This window comes from Lactuca virosa, chromosome 9 (assembly GCF_052849685.1).
Source record: "Lactuca virosa cultivar CGN04683 chromosome 9, Lactuca_virosa_CGN04683_v6, whole genome shotgun sequence".
NCBI lineage: Eukaryota > Viridiplantae > Streptophyta > Magnoliopsida > Asterales > Asteraceae > Lactuca > Lactuca virosa.
In genome coordinates this window covers 207,916,384-207,935,261 of record NC_136434.1, presented here as the reverse complement: position 1 = coordinate 207,935,261, position 18,878 = coordinate 207,916,384, and positions in this window count along the sequence as shown.

Here is an 18,878-nt window from a genome sequence, read left to right as displayed (position 1 = left end):
AACCTCCTGATCGCCTGTCACACCCCGAACCAGATGGCGGAAACGTCCGGGGGCTTGGGTGACTTTATCTTGGAATATCATCACAGTGAATATAAATGAAACATAACATCATCATCACCACACATACAATAATACAACTGTCATTGTTTACATCAAGTATAGTATCATAAATTACATGCCAAAATATTCAATGTATGGTGATAACAAAATACGACAAATTCCACATATTCTTGTTGACCAATCCGCTTAACGATTCCCTGAGAATACAAGTTATTTTAAAAACGTCAATATATGTAATGTTGGTGAGTTCATAAGCATGTTTGAATGAAAAGTTTTGTATCACTTTGTAACACCAGAAAATCCGATATTTTCTGTAAAAATGGTTTGAAAGTTTTGTGTCAAATCTTGTATTAAAGCATGTGTGTTTCGTATAAAATGCATAAGTGAGTATTCCAAAAAATTATATATTTCCTGTTGTAAGTAGAAGGTATTGTATAGATGTATGTTTTTCCAGAAAATCTGATATTTTCTGTTCATAAAAGTATCATGGCCTTAAAACCCTAAGACCGAGTTCCAATGTATGTATGTTTTTGTATCATCAAAATTGTATATGTATTCCGTAAATTTATAATGGAGTTAATCTCTATGTGAGTCGTTATAACCATGCTTGATATGACTGGTCCGCCTGTCATGACATTTTTCAGACGCCGACTTGTTTAAGGTAAGGTTTGTCACCCTAGATTGGCCTAGTCTAACTGTAGCGAACAGCTCAGGTGTGGGGTGTCATCCCCGTATAGATCTATACACAAACTCTCGCTCTCCCTCCAGGAGACTCTGGTTGTAACTACAGGCTATGATCGTACACTCGAGAGGTGTCAACCGACATGTCTCACTAGATCCTTAACTGAATTTACGCGAATATTGTATTACACTATGTAATGCAGTAAATAATGTTTCCGTGTATGTTTTAAGTTTACAAGCCCAACAAGCGTGTAATTGGACCACAAAGGCCCAATAAACATGTAATGTATATTCCAGGCCCAATAAGCATGTAAATGGACCACTAAGGCCCAATAAACATGTAATATATATTCCAGGCCCAATAAGCATATAAATGGATCACTAAGGCCTAATAAACATGTAATGTATATTCCAGGCCCAATAAGCATGTAAATGGACCACTAAGGCCCAATAAACATGTAATGTATATTCCAGGCCCAATAAGCATGTAAATGGACCACTAAGGCCCAATAAACATGTAATATATATTCCAGGCCCAATAAGCATATAAATGGATCACTAAGGCCTAATAAACATGTAATGTATATTCCAGGCCCAATAAGCATGTAAATGGACCACTAAGGCCCAATAAACATGTAATGTATATTCCAGGCCCAATAAGCATGTAAATGGACGTAATTAGTTCGTTTGTTATTACGTTGTTTGTTTTAGCTTGATTGTTTACCAAAATGACATAAAATGCCCACTTTTTGTAATTTTGACATTTTTGGCCCATTAAGCCGAAAATTTACAATTTAGGCACATTTATGGTACGACTGACACTTTAGGTCCCTTAAGACCAAAAGTTTGCATTTAAGGGCTTAATTCAAATAAAATGACATTTTTAGCCCACTTTTGTTAAAAATAACATTTTCGGCCCAATTGTATGAAAATTTATATTTTCGTCCCAATTGTATGAAAATTTACATTTTCGGCCCAAATATTTTGAAATAACATTTTCGGCCCAATTGTATGAAAATTTACATTTTCGGCCCAATTGTGTATAGTTTTACCCTTTCGGCCCAAATTTAATAAAATTGGCATTTTCAGCCCTTTTTAACCGAAAAGTAACATTTTTGGCTCAAATTTGTTTAAAATGACACTTTAATCCACAAAAGTAAAAAATTTACAAATTTAGCCCATGAAACCGTGAAGGCCCAATTTGAGGCCCATTTTGTGAAAATTTACACTTTTGGCCCTTTTAAAACCATGAATATCTTAAAGATCCATTTATATTTTAAATGACCCTTTTTGGACCTTCTAAAACCGCGAGTTAAAAAAAATCCTCACTTTTTGTTTATTTTGTCAAAAATGGCCCTTTACAAGATTTTGTTTAGTTTTTCAACATCCTTAACATGTTTAACACTTTCATCTTCATGATAAGTTGCATAAAGTGTTTTGGTATAGGAACATCACCATATTTTTGTAGATATTTCGAATTCTAGGAAGTTTCAACACATATGCACAACATATAAAATGGAAAAACACACATTATCATGCATAACACATAGATCTAACACAAAATCAACTTGTATCCTCCCCTAAAACATAGTTAAAACCGAAAACAAGGGGTATGAACTCACTTTGGGTGATGGATCGGTTTTGAAGAGAAGATTGAAGGAGATTTTGGCCTTAGTTAACCTCTTGAAGAGGTTTTCGAATCTTGGTGATTTTAGAGAGCTAAAACACTAAATGAAGCCATGTAAGGGAGTGTTCTTAGCTTATAATGGAAATCAATAACTTATGTATGATGACAACTTACCAAGTAGATGATACTAGTTGTAAAAATCTTGATATCACATCTAAGATCACGAAAATGGCAAGTGGTGGATGAAGGAAATCTTCTTGTGTTTGAGAGGGAAGGAAAATAAGTTAGAAAATTGGAATGGAGAGTGGTGAAGAAAGAGGCCTTCGGTCGAGATTTAGAGAGGGAAGAGAGAGAAGGATTCAAGGGTAATACATGAAGGCTAATACACTATGTTTTGTTATTTGTTGTGCATTAAGCCTAGATTACCTCAATATAATAATGAGGTGTCAACACCTTAATCCACATTATCTTTACTTTTTTTTTTGATGTTGGGCCGAGAATGGGATAAGGAAAAAGGAAATGAAATAGTTTGGGTCCTCTCTTGGCTTAGTTCGAATTTATGAGGCCCAAGATGAAGATTTTTCGGCCCATTGGACCCTTATGAGGGTTCACGACCCAAAAAAGCCAATGAATGTAGTTTACGGCCCATTAGGGCTTATGAAACCATTTATGGCCCATCATGGCCCATTAGAAATAAGATGAGTTATTTTAGGCCCAACATGGCCCAAAATACTCTAGTTTAATGAATATGGGTCAAATTGACGGCCAAATAGAGTTCCTTGGCCCAAAATGGCCAAATTGAAAGTTTACTGTCCCATTAGGCCCTGTAAGAGGATCATGGCTCATTCTGAGATTGAACTGGAACATTAGGGTTACGATCCAATGTTGAATGTATAACATGCATTGAATTAGGTTTTTGGAATGAATATCATGTATTATCAAGCTTAAAGTTGCAGAATACATCAAAAGTTGATTACATATAGACAAAATTTCCTAGCCGAAAATGCTAGTTGTGACATCGCCAGCTACTCCAAATTTCTCAGACCATTGGTTTTTAACATGTAAATATTTAAGAAAGATTAAGACACTCCTAATGGTTATAGCTCCGATTAAAACGTTAAGAATTATGTGACTTTCATATAGGCCAAATTATTAGACTACTACATAACACAAAAAACCTAATTATTCTGACATTTCCGCCGCTATTAGGAGACATGTGCAACAACACCGACAAATTTATCATGAATGAAGGAGACTTCAACACTAGCTTGCATCATAAACAAAACCACTAAAAAATCTATGCCGAGAAAGAACAGCCACATAATAAGTGATAAACGGTTTTCGTCACTTGATTACACAAAATGCACAAATCTGAGGGCAAAACTATCCCCTTTTTAATTAACTTCGAACAACTTGGTATCTTATACAAGAAGGCTCTCCACATGAAACAATTAATTTAAAAAAACACATTTGAACCATCAAAACTCCATCCGATCATGAATATTCTCCAATCTGATAGTAACACTTCTCAAGGATCTGAATGATTCATCCAAAAACCAATAGGAAAAAAAATTGCTTCGTTGTATCCATTTTTAAATTCAATAGAATAAAAGGTAATAGAAGAATAGAAAGTGTGTTTGAAAATGAAAAGTCAATTCGAAAATTGTTTTAGGATCTTACTTGTTCTACTCATGTTAGGATGGGAGTGACCTGTGTGTAACCCATGCCCGACCAAAGTAATTTTCTAATAGTGAGTTGATTTCTAAATGATCCTCACATGTATATTACATCTAGCTACCCCTTGTATGGGACAATGACACCCTAGTTTCTAATATGATGAGATTTCCTTCATGGATAATATAGGTGGAATTTTCATATCTTGGTAGAATTTATACAATTAACTTGAGCGGATTTCCTTCGAGTGTCCTTTGCCATTGTTGCGAGGGAATATTGAGAATGAAGTATGTGTGTGTGTGTGTGTATATATATATATATATATATATATATTTAAATATATGTATATGTATGTATGTTTGTATGTGTGTGTGTATGTATGTATCTATATATGTATGTATGTATGCATGCATGTATGTATGTATGTATGCATGCATGCATGTATGTATGTATGTATGTATGTATGTATGTATGTATGTATGTATGTATGTACATACGTATGAATTTATGTTTGTATGTATGTATGTATGTATGTATGTATATGTATTTGGGTATGTATGTGTGTATGTACATATGTATATATGCATGTATGTACGTATGTATGTATGTATGTATGTATGTATGTATGTATGTATGTATGTATGTATGTATGTATGTATGTATGTATGTATTCATGTATGTATGTATGTATATGTATGTATGTATGTATGTATGTATGTATCTATGTTTTTTGTATGTATGTATGTATGCATGTGTGTGTGTTTGTATGTATGTATGTATGTATGTATGTGTGTGTTTTTGTATGTATGTATGTACGTATGTATGTATGTATGTTTGTATGTATGTACATAAGTAAGTATGTATGTATGTATCTATGTATGTATGTATGTATGTATGTATGTATGTATGTATGTATGTTTGTATTTATGTATGTATGTATGTATCTAGGTTTTATTTTCATGAAATGAGATTTCAGAGGTAGGTTATGATTTCAATTATATATGCAACTTAACATAAGAGCAGGGATATGAATGAAAATCCTTGAGCGATTAGTATAATCAACTACTAGTAAACATTGGTAAGTCTCTAAAGTAACAAAAGTGATGAAAATGTTCAGACTGAATTCTCATTTCATGAAAATATAACCTGGATCTTTTAGGTAGAAATGAATTGGTGTTAGTCAATTTCATTAAGATCTCGCAAAAGAATAAAAATGAGATTATGAATATCATACAAATGGTACATTGAAACATAAAAGTTTCGGCCGTCAATTCATTTGTAATATCTAGAACATTAAATTGTTCACCATCAAGTCCTTAAAGGTATTGTTTGGTAGGTTTCACTGAAATCATGGTGATAATGACCTCAATATCACAACCACAGAGTTATGGCACACCTCGATTCTAGTTGGTTTTGACTAGAGACCTTGGGGGTCTATATCGAAGTGTGTGCATAGTGTAAGATATATGAGGTAAGAAGATGGACAACGAGTCTTTCACAAACATTTGGTGACAATAAATTTGCCTACGAAGACAATTTTTGAATAACCATAATCCCAAGTTGGTTCAAACTCATCATGTCAAGGGTTAAACAAAAATCATGGTTAAGATATCCATCAATGATTATTCTAGACTAAAATACAAAGTATTTCCAAAAAAAAAAATTTTGAAAATTTTAATTTTTGAATTCAAATAAACAATAACAAAAATATTTTTGGTATTTTTGATTTTTGAACAAAATACAAAAATAAAGAAAATCTTTTTTGATGTTTTTGATTTTTCAAGAAAAGACTGTAATAAAGAAAATCTTTTTGTAATTTTTGATTTTTCAAGAAAAGACAGAAATAAAGATAATATTTTTGTAATTTTTGATTTTTCAAGAAAAGACAAAAATTAACGGAAAAATTCAGTGTAAAAACAATTTACCTAAACTTCGATAGTAGGCCAGAATCCGCTGAATGATTCAGAGAAAATGTCGAATTCGAAGACCCTCGAAGCACTGAACAAGAATAGTAACCGCTGAACAATCCACTTCCATCATAGAAATTATGAGTATCGAAGTGTTAATTAGTGAATAGTGACTTCGATATCAGTCATCATAGAAATCAGTTTGATTTTGCAAAATAACATGATTCCATCATCCCTAAACCATCTAAAATTCTTATAAATGATTTTTCATCAAGAGCCTCCGTGAACTTTGACATTTCAATCTTCGATATGATCTTTGATGAAATGGTATTGAAGATCAATATGATTGATCTTTGAATGTTGATCTGGGTTACGACATACGTGAATGGCTGTTAGGGCGTGTCAAACATAACAAATAAAGGGGGTACAAATGACACCAAATACACTACTATATTGCACTAAAAGGTAGTACAAGGCAAGTAGGGTCGATCCACAGAGACACGGGACAATCGGTCTATACCTCTTTGCGCAAGGTATTTTGGTCACTAACAGTAAAGAGGGAGGTTTTGAATGCAATGATTTGAACAACTAATTAAAGACAAAAGTAATTGACTAAATAAATGGATTAAATTCAGAAATTGTAAATGTTCCCAACAACACCCAATACTCCTCACAAGCTCGGGAGTGTAAAAGTGTGTGAAAAGATTTACACTAAATTCATTCAATGGAAATCAATTTAATGCTTGTTACTTAGTCCAATTCACAAAACAATTACGGATTTTGCAAAATGAATAACTTGAATGACCTAACCCTAATTCAAATGGCCAATAAGAATCACAATTAGAATCAAACATTCGATTGAAGCAAAATCAATTTCACTAGATAGAAATTAAAAGCAAACATCAAGTCATATGATTGAAATCATAACCAAGAAGTCAAAACATGAAGTTGGAGAAACTAGGGGTTCTAGCCACACATGACTAGAGAAGATCACAAGTCAAAAGATGGAATTAATGTGCAATTACAACTTACAAATAAGAGAAATAATGTTTCCAAATGTCAAACGATCAAATCCTAGCAAAGACCTTCGAAATTCCCTCACCAATGGTGCTTTGATATGTTGTGTGTGTGTGTGTGTGTGTAAAAATGACCCAAATCCCGTGATATGAAAAATAGGAAAAACTGCCAAAAGTTGGTTTTGGGGTCGAACACGGCCCGTGTCAAAATAGAACAAATCAACACGGGTCGTGTTGAGTAAAAAATGGCCTTCAATCCTCAAATCCAACTCCAAAGTTCGATGCTCAAAACTGCTCAGCTGGGCCAACACGACCCGTGTCAAAATAGGCTAAAATAACACGGGCTGTGTTCAGTGAAGTCAACAGCTCCCATTCTAGTCAAACACGACCCGTGTCCATCTGCAGTGTAAACCCAACACGGGTCGTGTACTCCTCTGGATGTGAATCCAAACTTGATTTTTTCAACATCTCTGTTCTTCGCCCGATCATCCCGAAATCTTCACCAATGCTTCCCGGCACCTCCCAATGCGCGTCCCAACCTCCGGTTTACCTGGAAAAGACATGAAAGTGTGCAAATAAGGTTGTTCTAGAGACTAACATGGATATGATGAAATGCAAGAAAAAGGAAGAACAATTATGCTGAATAGATGTGTGAAAAAGGACTAAAAGGTGTGCAAAAAGGTGCACAAATTGCACCTAACAAATCTCCCAAGCTTAGACCTTTCTTGTCCTCAAAAAAGAACAAGAATCGGACAAACAGGACGATTTCTAGATAGCAAAAAGATATATAGAGCAAAAGGGGACAGAAAGATCCTAAATGCTAAGAATAAATGCATGCAATGAAAAACATGAAAAGAAAAAACATATACAGAAACATTAAAGGAACAAAATGAACCAGAGAAAAATTTAAGAACACAAGTAATCTATTTATATAAATACGATCAGACTTTACATCAATGTGGCTCCAATCATTAATACCTAAGCAACCATCCTGCTGTTGGATAAGGTGTCTAAGTCCATAACTTATTTGGTATATACTTGACCCGACCCGGCATGGTCCATTTGGGTTGCACTTCACCCGAACTATTTATATGGATAACATTATGAGAAGAGTATATTTGCGGCTTATTAATATATTATAAGTTATAATATATTAATATGAAATTGTATTATTTAATTAGTATTGGTCTTCAATTAATTATGAATTAATTTAGTGATCAAATGGTGACTAATTAAACATGGGCTATTATATTTATATAGTATGGGTTAACACTCATTATGGTAATGGGCTAAGCTCATATGGGAGTCCATGGATGATCCATGGAGCTCTTAACCCATGGATCCTTGGAAAGGAAAAAACATGGGTTATTAGGGTTTACCCTAATCATGTGCACTATATAAACAAGCTTGTGATGCATGAAATGACACCCTAGTGTGTGTGAAGAAAGGTGGCCGATTTCTAGAGCATAGATATACTCTCTCATAAGTTTTCCAAGTTTGTGGTGATTTGTGATTTCTATTTGAGGCATTCACATTATTGGTGCTTGGCTCTCAAACTCCTAAGGAATTAATTCACAAACAAAGGTATGTAATTCATCTAGTTCTTTTATGTTTAAAAGTTCCCCATGTCATGCTAGATAAGTTATAAACCTTGGAAAACAAATTTTACATGTATTTTAGACAAACATAGATCCAAGGTTTATTAGGGTTGCATGTACACTTAGGAAGTATTAGAATGCTCAAAACCCAACAGTGGTATCAGAGGCTAGGCTTGTTTGTTGATACTTGATGCAAAATTATGTTAAAAATCGAAATTGTTTGCTGTCTGAACAGTGGACTCGCCGAGTCCATGGGGGGACTCGACGAGTCCAAGTGAAAATTCATCCTACTCGTCGAGTAGGTTCGTGCACTCGACGAGTAGAATGAACTGACAACAGATTTTCGACTTTTGTTGCTGGAAATGGACTAGAAACATTACCCTAAACTGTTTTGGTGTTTTAAAACCTGTTTTAGATGGTGTAATGTTTATGCTAATCCATTTATGATGGCTTATATCAAAATTCCATGATTTTATGTGCTCATATAATTCTTGAAATCTTGATGATCATGTTCATGTTCTTATGAGTTTAGAAAAATGATAGGAATTATTTGCTTAATTGTTTATCATTAATTCTTGATCATTTATGTGTTTTAATGGAGTCCATAATTTGTCCTCAAGTTATGGATATCCAAAGGTCACTTTCTTTTAAACACACATTTAAACACATAAGTTACATAAAAATGAAGAGTCTTCATTTTTATGAACCATTAACTCATAAGTTATGAAATGAAAAGTTTTGAAAAGTTTCAAAACTTGCCCTCAAGTTTTGGAATTTGTAAAGTTACACACACTTTAATATACTTTAATTCCAACCCTTAGAGTTTTAAAAGTTAAAATTCAACCCTTATACTATTTATAACATTAATGGTTAATTATTATATATATGTATAAGATCAAGTCGTTTTACCGTTAGTAGGCCTCATTCACGAAGCCAGTCTATAAGGGGGTATAAGGTTGTTGCCTATAAAATGGCAACTTAATGGGTGTCCATTCTCACCCACCACTCCCTTGATTGGTGGAGGGTCGTTAGCCGAACGGGTAGCACAATGACTTTACATTCTCATTAAAAGTATAATGAATATTATAAAGTAACTAAACCTTTTATAAATTCCCAATCTTAGTTACTTTAGGAATATGTGAATATGGTGCTAACCCATGAAATTCACACTTTGTACCTTACCAAGTCGTTGGTGGAGCGTGTGTGGTTAACCGGCACACTAACTTGGACTAGTAAGGATCACGGAGGGTGACTTAATGTTTATCATAGATCGGTGGAGAGTGTGTGGTTAACCGGCACATCGATTAGGTGATAATATTAAGGGTACCAAGTGAGTTTGCATGGTTATTCACACCTTGTTTTGTGATCCTTGGCATCCCAGTCACAAAACCTGAAGGGCACAATCGAGATTGAAACATGCCATTGAAAGTTCAATGAATCTCAAAAGATCTAGGAGTTTCAAATCCAATTAAAACTTAATAATTTATTTCGTTTTTCATGGTGGAAATTGGTGAATCGTCATTCACCTACCTTCAAATGTTTTATAGCTTGGATTACGGCATCCCTCTTCCAAGTTATAAAATATTGTGTTGGGTCCTAGCCTTAATATTTCATATTGGGTGTTATATTAAGGACTTAAAATCAACTAACTTGAATATCTCCCATTGTAGATGTCTGGTTTAGACAACTGTGATCTTCCCAAATCTCATGGAAATCATACTTTTCTACCTCCACCTCCTCCATTTATTCTCCCTGACCCACAAGCTCGAAGACTTGAAAAATTCAAGGTCACTCAAGCCCTACTAGCAATGAAACATAAGGATGGAAGACCTGTGTGCACTCATGTCTTAGGAATGAAGTCACACTTTGACAGGTTGAGAATGTTGGGTGTCGTTGTCCCAAGGAAGTTGGCTATTGACTGGGTTCTTCAGTCACTTCCAGAGTCATATAGTGAGTTCATTCAGAACTACTATGTGATAAATCACGACATGACCCTAATAGATCTATCTTATTTGCTTGTTGCTGCTGAGTCAGAAATGATGTGGCGCAATGGTCAAGCAAATATGGGTGGAAGGTCTATTTCTCAAACTTCCATGGACATGGACAATGGTAACATTGGAAGTCCAGAAAAGCCTTGTCTTCCCAATGGAAAGGGATCGGCCTTGGTCAACCCGGTTGACCAAAAGGCAAAGGGAAAGGCTAAGTCTGTGATAATCTCATGTACCATTCCCAAAGAGTCTATATGTTTTTATTGTCATGAGAAGGGACATTGGAAACGAAGCTGCCCTGAATACCTAAAGGATCTGAAAGCAAGTAGAAACAAAAGGTTTGACTCTACTTCAGGTAAGTCCACTATCTAACTCTGTTAAGTTCCTTATTGATGATTCTTAATACAAAATATGACTCGGTTACATTTTGGTGTTTGGCAAGATCAAACAAAGGGAAGGACACTTAAAGAAAGAGTATGTTGAATCTGATCGCGAAGATGGATTTCAATCGCATGGTTCGAAGATCGGATTCTTGAGCTGCTACATAAGAGTTATGATAGATTGCTAGAAGATATGTAATAGCATAGTTTCCATTTAAAGTTGCATTGTAAGGAAAAGTTTTTCCGTATTTTATAAATAAATAAAATTTTGTTTTACTTTATTTTATATCTCCTTGCAATGGCATTCATGGAAAGTTAATGTTTGTATGTTTCTAGCAATAATGGAAATGTGCATTTGATTCTTTCATTAGTGGTAGTGTCTAAATTTATCAAATAAGGAAAGATTCTCATCACCCAAGGTTTCAATTGGACTGAAACTTGGAATCATGCAGGTTGTATTGCATGATGAATGAGAATTTTCATTTTTGGAAAGTTAAGACTAATTCCCTGACCACATGTATATGTGAGACAGGTGAAAGACTAAAGGATCGGGTACATTGGGTGTGTGCAGGTCAAAGTCCACCACAAAGATCGATAAGACTATTCGTCATGATTTACTAAAGTTTAGTAAACATGGTTGTACCTACAAGTTGAAGTACAATTCTGAAACATTGGAAAAGTTTCAATGTATGGCAGGACGAATGGGAAGAATCAAATTGGGCAGAAAGATAAAAGTTTCTCAAATCTGAAAAGATGGGAGAGTACTTTAGTATCTTGTTTTATGATCATCTTAATGATTAAGAAACCATGTCACAATTCATCCTCTAAGGACATCTTAGTGAATTTTATGGCTAAGAAGAGGATTCATGAATTGTTGGAATGGTTAAAATCAAGAAGATGAATCATACTTCGTTCCAAAAACAAGTCTTAGAGTCATACTCCAAGATTGTAACTTGAGTGACACATCTTAAAGAAGGTTTATAACACTTGTCAAATGTAAGAGTAAAATGTTTTCTACTCTTGTACATTTGAAATTGGTAAGTTGTGATGTGTTGGATAAAACAAAGACCAACTGACATCAATTGTGTGAAGTGTTTATCTTGATAAGAATTCGCACGGACTCTTGAATGTTTGTTTGGTTGTCAAGGAATGATTCTTGACAAAGAGAAACTTGCATGTCAAGAGGACAGTGGGAGTCTTAAAGGTCTTCAGAGTTTCAAGAGCTAATCAAGGATAAAACCTATAGTTTATCGCTAGCACACGACTTGAGGTTTGTAACCTATCGTGTTGACATAATTCTTGTTCCTGTGCCTATTCCGGTAAAGTTGACTATGTATGTGAGTTCTGTGAGTTCTTAATTGTGTGCATAACAACTTGGAAGCAATGGTGGGCCCTTGGGCTACCAAGAGGCAAGAAATCAAGATTGAACAAGTTCAATCCATATGTTTTGAGTTTGTCACTAACCTTGTCTTTTGATTACGGTTTTGACAAATTCATATGGATAGGAACATATACATCATAAAATCTAAGTGTCATAAGGTTTCTTTCCGATTCATGAAAATGATGGTGAGGAAACGCTTTCACTAAGTAGATTTTAAGTAGATAGCAATTGTGTTGTTTGCATTCTCAAAGTCGTTAGTGGAGCTTGTGTGGTTAACCGACACACTAACATGGACTTATGAGAAATGGCAAACAGGTCTAAACATTATGATTACGGCATCCCTCTTCATAATTGTTTAGACACACATGTGAGCTATCTAAGGAAAGATGTATGAGTCTGAGAAGCTTAGATAAAGTTTTTTCGAAGCATCTCGTATCAGAAGTTTGAACTTTGGTGATGAAAGTCAATAAAGTATTGATTTCTAGAAGTCGATTTCTGAGTACACGTCAAGGCTAGTGGGAGCATAATTGTTGTGCTAAATAATTATTATGCTAGTGGGAGCATAATCAATTATGATGAGTATTGTTAATTATAGAAAACAAGAATTTCACTTGGAAAAGGTTGTTTTGCTATAATTAAGGGAGAGGAGATTATACTTCATTTCAATCCTAAAAATTTTAGATTGAGATTTTAATCATCATTAGTCAAGGACATATATATGAGTTTTATGTTGGAATGGTTCAACATAAGGAAATTCTATATATATTGTGTTCTCAAATTCGATTACGATTACGACATCCCACTTCATAGTCGATTTTTGAAAACATGGCAAATAAAAATATTATAGCAAAAGACTGATCTAGTATCAGGTCTTTATGTGAGACATCGTGAATCGTGTCCCATATGCTTCGGGTATAGGATCGGTCACATGTGCTATAATATTCATCCTTTCTAAATTTTCAAAATGCTTAGAGCATTAAGAAGGGAAAAGTCTAGAATTGGATAAGACTAAAATGATTAAGCAATTGTCGAGGACAATCTAAGGTTCACCAAAGATTGGTTGCTCAGGGACAGTTGAAAGTATAGTGTTAAATTTTGGAAGGACCATATGGATATATTCTGAAAAGAGGTAGCTCTTGTTCAGATATGATAATCAAAATAGGAATATGGAAATTTTCCATATTGGGAGTTGGATATTAAGAATCTATGAGAAAGTTAGAAACTTTTATGCAAGAAGGATGTTCAAAGCAATGTACTTTGAATATGAGAGTTCGTTTCCATAGAAGTGATCTCCTTTGGAATACTCTGTAATGACTGTTGACAAGTTTTGTAACTTTTGTGCATAGTCATTGCAAGAGGATCAATGCATATAAGTTTGGAATCTAATAGATTACAGTAAATGACAAGAATTTGGTATTCTTTCATTTACGGTAAGGATTTGGGACTGTGAAATGAGCATCATTGGAATCATGTTCAATTGATCTACTTCACAAAGTAAAGATCATAGACAAACATAGTGTGCATACTTGGTGTATGGCATGACTATTGTTTAGAAAACATAGTGTACATGCTTGGAGCATGGGACAACTATTGTTTTAATTCAAGTGTTAAGTTGATAAATCGAAACAGAATAATGTGGAATCAATATGGTGATAAATAAAAGGTGTTTTATTTATATTCATAAGGGCTGAGACCATATTGGATTCAATTATTCTTGTGTTTCACTTTGCATATTTTGACTTCCATAATAACTAGGTTATTCTTTCCGAATGATTAAGTTATTCAAACCATCCACAGTCGGTCATATGTTGGAAGTAGATATGAATCAATACTGACATGAGTTGGTTGTAGAGGTCTAAGATGTTGGACATGGCTACAACACTCATGAGTGCTCATAAGTTATGAGTATTGGATTCAACCCACGCTCACTTGCATCACTTCATGGAATTCATCTCGAGTGATCGTGAGACGGTAATATCATATAAGTCTTCAAACCTAGAGATATGAGTTGTTACCTATGAGTTGGTTGTACATTGATTGCACGAAAACGCATCAGTAACTTGATGTTATAAAACGTGCCTTTGTGTATAATTCAACAAGTAGTAGAAACAAGTATATGAGTCGAAGTTTATCTGTTCCTTCTAGTCCTTGGAGGATTAGAAGCGATATCTGGGGCCCTCGATGATTTTGTTTTGACCTATGTACCGGGCCCGGTCAGAACTAAATTGATGTGTTTGATTAAGTTCTTTGTCAAACAAATCGGAAATAGGGAAACAAACTGCTGGACAATAAGTAAGACATTGTTCCATGTATTTGTCCGGCTGATATCATGAGAGCAGAGGATTATATGATCACTTATCTAAAATGGCGCTTCATAGTTCAACAGAGTTTTCGAGAGCTACGATTGCCGGTTGGTTCCTGAAGTCATATAGGCAAATATAGTTATTAGACTTATCCAAGTGGGAGACTGTTGGATAAGGTGTCTAAGTCCATAACTTATTTGGTATATACTTGACCCGAACCGGCATGGTCCATTTGGGTTGCACTTCACCCGAACTATTTATATGGATAACATTATGAGAAGAGTATATTTGCGGCTTATTAATATATTATAAGTTATAATATATTAATATGAAATTGTATTATTTAATTAGTATTGGTCTTAAATTAATTATGAATTAATTTAGTGATCAAATGGTGACTAATTAAACATGGGCTATTATATTTATATAGCGTGGGTTAACACTCATTATGGTAATGGGCTAAGCTCATATGGGAGTCCATGGATGATCCATGGAGCTCTTAACCCATGGATCCTTGGAAAGGAAAATACATGGGTTATTAGGGTTTACCCTAATCATGTGCACTATATAAACAAGCTTGTGATGCATGAAATGACACCCTAGTGTGTGTGAAGAAAGGTGGCCGATTTCTAGAGCATAGATATACTCTCTCATAAGTTTTCCAAGTTTGTGGTGATTTGTGATTTCCATTTGAGGCATTCACATTATTGGTGCTTGGCTCTCAAACTCCTAAGGAATCAATTCATAAACAAAGGTATGTAATTCATCTAGTTCTTTTATGTTTAAAAGTTCCCCATGCCATGCTAGATAAGTTATAAACCTTGGAAAACAAAATTTGCATGTATTTTAGACAAACATAGATCCAAGGTTTATTAGGGTTGCATGTACACTTAGGAAGTGTTAGAATGCTCAAAACCCAACACTTGCTTCCTTCCACATATCACAGACTCTCAAAGTGAGGAAGACCCGAAACGGTGTAACCCAATAATCCAACCATAGTTTTATTTAAACTTCATACCTTAGTTAGCTTTATGGACGAAAATAACACAGTCCGGGATCTCATGTCCTTAAGACTAGATGGCCAAGAATCAGAGTCGACGCGTCCTTAAGAACCCGTCACGGCGAATCAGCTTTCGCTGAAACAGCGAGCCCACCCGAAGGGGCCCAGCTCCTATTCTTTCACTTTTTCGAGAGCCACAAGTTTCATATCACACATATCTTCATTCGCCAGATTTGACTTTGAGGTGGCTTTTGATTTTTTTTTTGAAACACTTGGATTTGTATCTTAAATTTGAGCTTGAAGTGCTTGATTTTTTTTTGTTTGGGTACTGGATATGATAATTGTACCCATTCTTCCTTCTTGACTGTGTGGATCTAATACTTATGCTCTCTGTTACCGCGAGGGTAACGTGTGTCAACAAATAGGTCTGTGTTCTGTAGGTCCAGAGTTGTCAACAAAGATTCTTTTTAAATATTCAGAAGCAAATCATCCTAAAGCTGTTATTACCGCCAACAAAACGTTTCAATATGCAATTTTTTTATTATCTAAGGTTGGGATCTTGAATTACAGTGTTTGGGTCCCCTAGTTATGACAGCTGATTCTACACTTCCGATAACTATCCGGTCGCTTCGGATTTTTCTACATTTGATTTCTCGTTTTCCCACTTCATGGAGCTATTATATGTAAAGCATGTTATCATCTCGTACATTTTTTTTATATTTTTTTTATAAATGATGATGCATGAAAATGATGGAATGCAAAAACTTAAGATAAAAATATTTTTGGGTTTTATAAATGGCATTTTTTTATATGCATGGACATGAAAATGCATGTATAAACCATGAAAATGCATGAATAAACCTAATGTACAACTCTACCCCTCCCCAAGCTTAAAGATAAGAATCGTCCCTGATGCTTGGAGAGGGCTGAACAACCTATTGCGGAGGAGGAGGAGGATAATACCCGAAGTTTCGGGTCCAAGCCCAAAAGTCCTCCTTATGTTTGCGCTGACGCTCTTGATCCCGAGCGTATTGAGTGGTGAAGGAAGAAAAACTTTAGGTCAGGTTCGCGAGGTCTTGATGGTAAGAGTCAAGGTGGGTATGAATCGACTGGAATTGATCCATATATTGCCGGTGATATGACGGGGGCCCAACATGATGGGATAAGTTGGCACCACCCGTAGGAGGAGTATTTTGGGGCTCCTCCTCTTCATCATCATCATCAGCATCACCCTCCTCACTTTCTTCATTTTGCTCGTATCCCTCAGTGGAATAGGATCGGGGGAAGAGGTATGGAGTGATTTGCCAATCAGTCATATTGTTGGGATGTCGAAGATCAAGAATGCTTTTATTCTTGGGTGTGATGAGGAGCTTTGGGTCTTGATTTTGGCCCACGGTCCTGAAATGGCTGTCATCCGTTGCCGAACGGAATAGTCGCATGGACTCAAGAACGGCCGTGGTGAGATAAGGCTCACCGGGCAGTGGCTGGTGGTCGCCGGGATATGGGGCTCGGACCGGGGCGCTCTTGGCGAGCATGCTGACTATACCACCACAATAAATGTTTCCTGACCGGGATGTGCTGAGGCGGATGAGTTTGTTGCACCGAAATTTGTCGTAATGAGGTACGATGTTTTTTTCTGGGTTGGCCATTGCATAGAGGATTTTTAGTTCCAGCGTGCTAATGGTGCTTCGCTCATCTCTAGGGATGACAGTGGGCCACCTTCATCACAGGATGGATGAGTGATAAGGCTTTAGCCGCGCTGGAGACATACGGATGCAGATGGGTGAGTTGGGTCCACCACAACAGATCGCTGTAGCCTGCAATTGGGTCATTGGGGCCAAAGGTGTTTTCGGTTGGGGCCCCAACAATGGCATTGATTTGGTCTAAGGAGATGGCGTAATCGTGGTTCATGAGTAGGAAATTGTGGACCCTGTGGTCCAAATAGACCGAGGACAAAAACTCATTTGTTGGGACTTTGTAGCTGAGTTCGTGGAGCTGCAACAACCCGTGCCATCCGATGTTGCGGAACAAGGTGTGCACTTGGTTATAAATGTGCAACTCACGGAGAGATGGCACATGCATAAATTTTTGTATAGTGTGACTTCGCTGAAGGAATGCTTCAAGTTTGGTAACTTGAATTAGACCAAGACATACTACACCACCATGTGCCGGATTAGGTGGCGGTGAAGGCAGGGGTGACGGGGGCCTAACCGGGGACCTACGACGACGGGCCGAAGACTTAGTGTGCCTAGGTCGCTTAGAAGGCTCACCTTCCATATGTAAAACTTGGGACAAAGACAATAAGTCAACCGGTCAATGGGTCAAAAGTCAACTGTTGATGGGTCCAGTTAACACAAATTTGGCCACCAAAATTTCGCGGGAAAATCAGTTTGGAGTGATTCCCAAGTGATTGTCAAGTCCAATATGACCACAAATGCATGCAATTTGACCTAAAGAGCACAAAATCCACAAGTGAAGAATTGGAAGGATTGTACCGAATCGTTAGTGGAAAAGCGTTGTTGTTGGTGAGAAAGACCTTCTTCAACCTTCCCAAGCTTGCCTACATGAAGATTTAAGCACAAAAACACCAAAATCTTTAGAAATTTTTGGACCTAGGGTTTTTCAAAAACCCCCCAAATCCACCATGGAAGTGTAAGAAAATGGTGTATTAGATGTAGGAGATGAAGTGTAGAAGACGAAAATCAAACCTCTTTGAAGATTTAAGCCAAAATCATGGAGAAATTGAAACGATTTGAGTGAAAATCGGACCTTGGGGTTTTCTTGGGAGAGAGGGGCTGTTTTGGAATGAGTTTGTGGAAGAATGAGGCAAAAACCCGATTTTATGTATTAAAATATTTTTGATCTGCTGCGCGAACACGGCCCGTGTTCCCACAGGCCAAAATAACACGCCTCGTGTTGGTCCAAAAATAGCTGAGGATTGATGAACACGACCCGTGTTTAGTATAAGGCAAAAACGAACACGGACCGTGTACCCCTCTGGATGCTGAATTGTTTGCCATTGATGAACACGACCCGTGTTCAGTATAAGGCAAAATGAACACGGGCCGTGTACGGCTCTGGATGCCACTTCCAATTTTTTTGAACCCAAAAATTTCCCTCTCATTCAAATGAAATGTTTTTGCATCCCGAGGTCTGTTTGGTGATTTTAAATCATGTTTAAATGTATTTAGAACATTAAAAACAAAAAACTTCAAAGAAATGGAAATGTTTTTAAAGAAAAAAGATAGAAATACCCCCGGGTT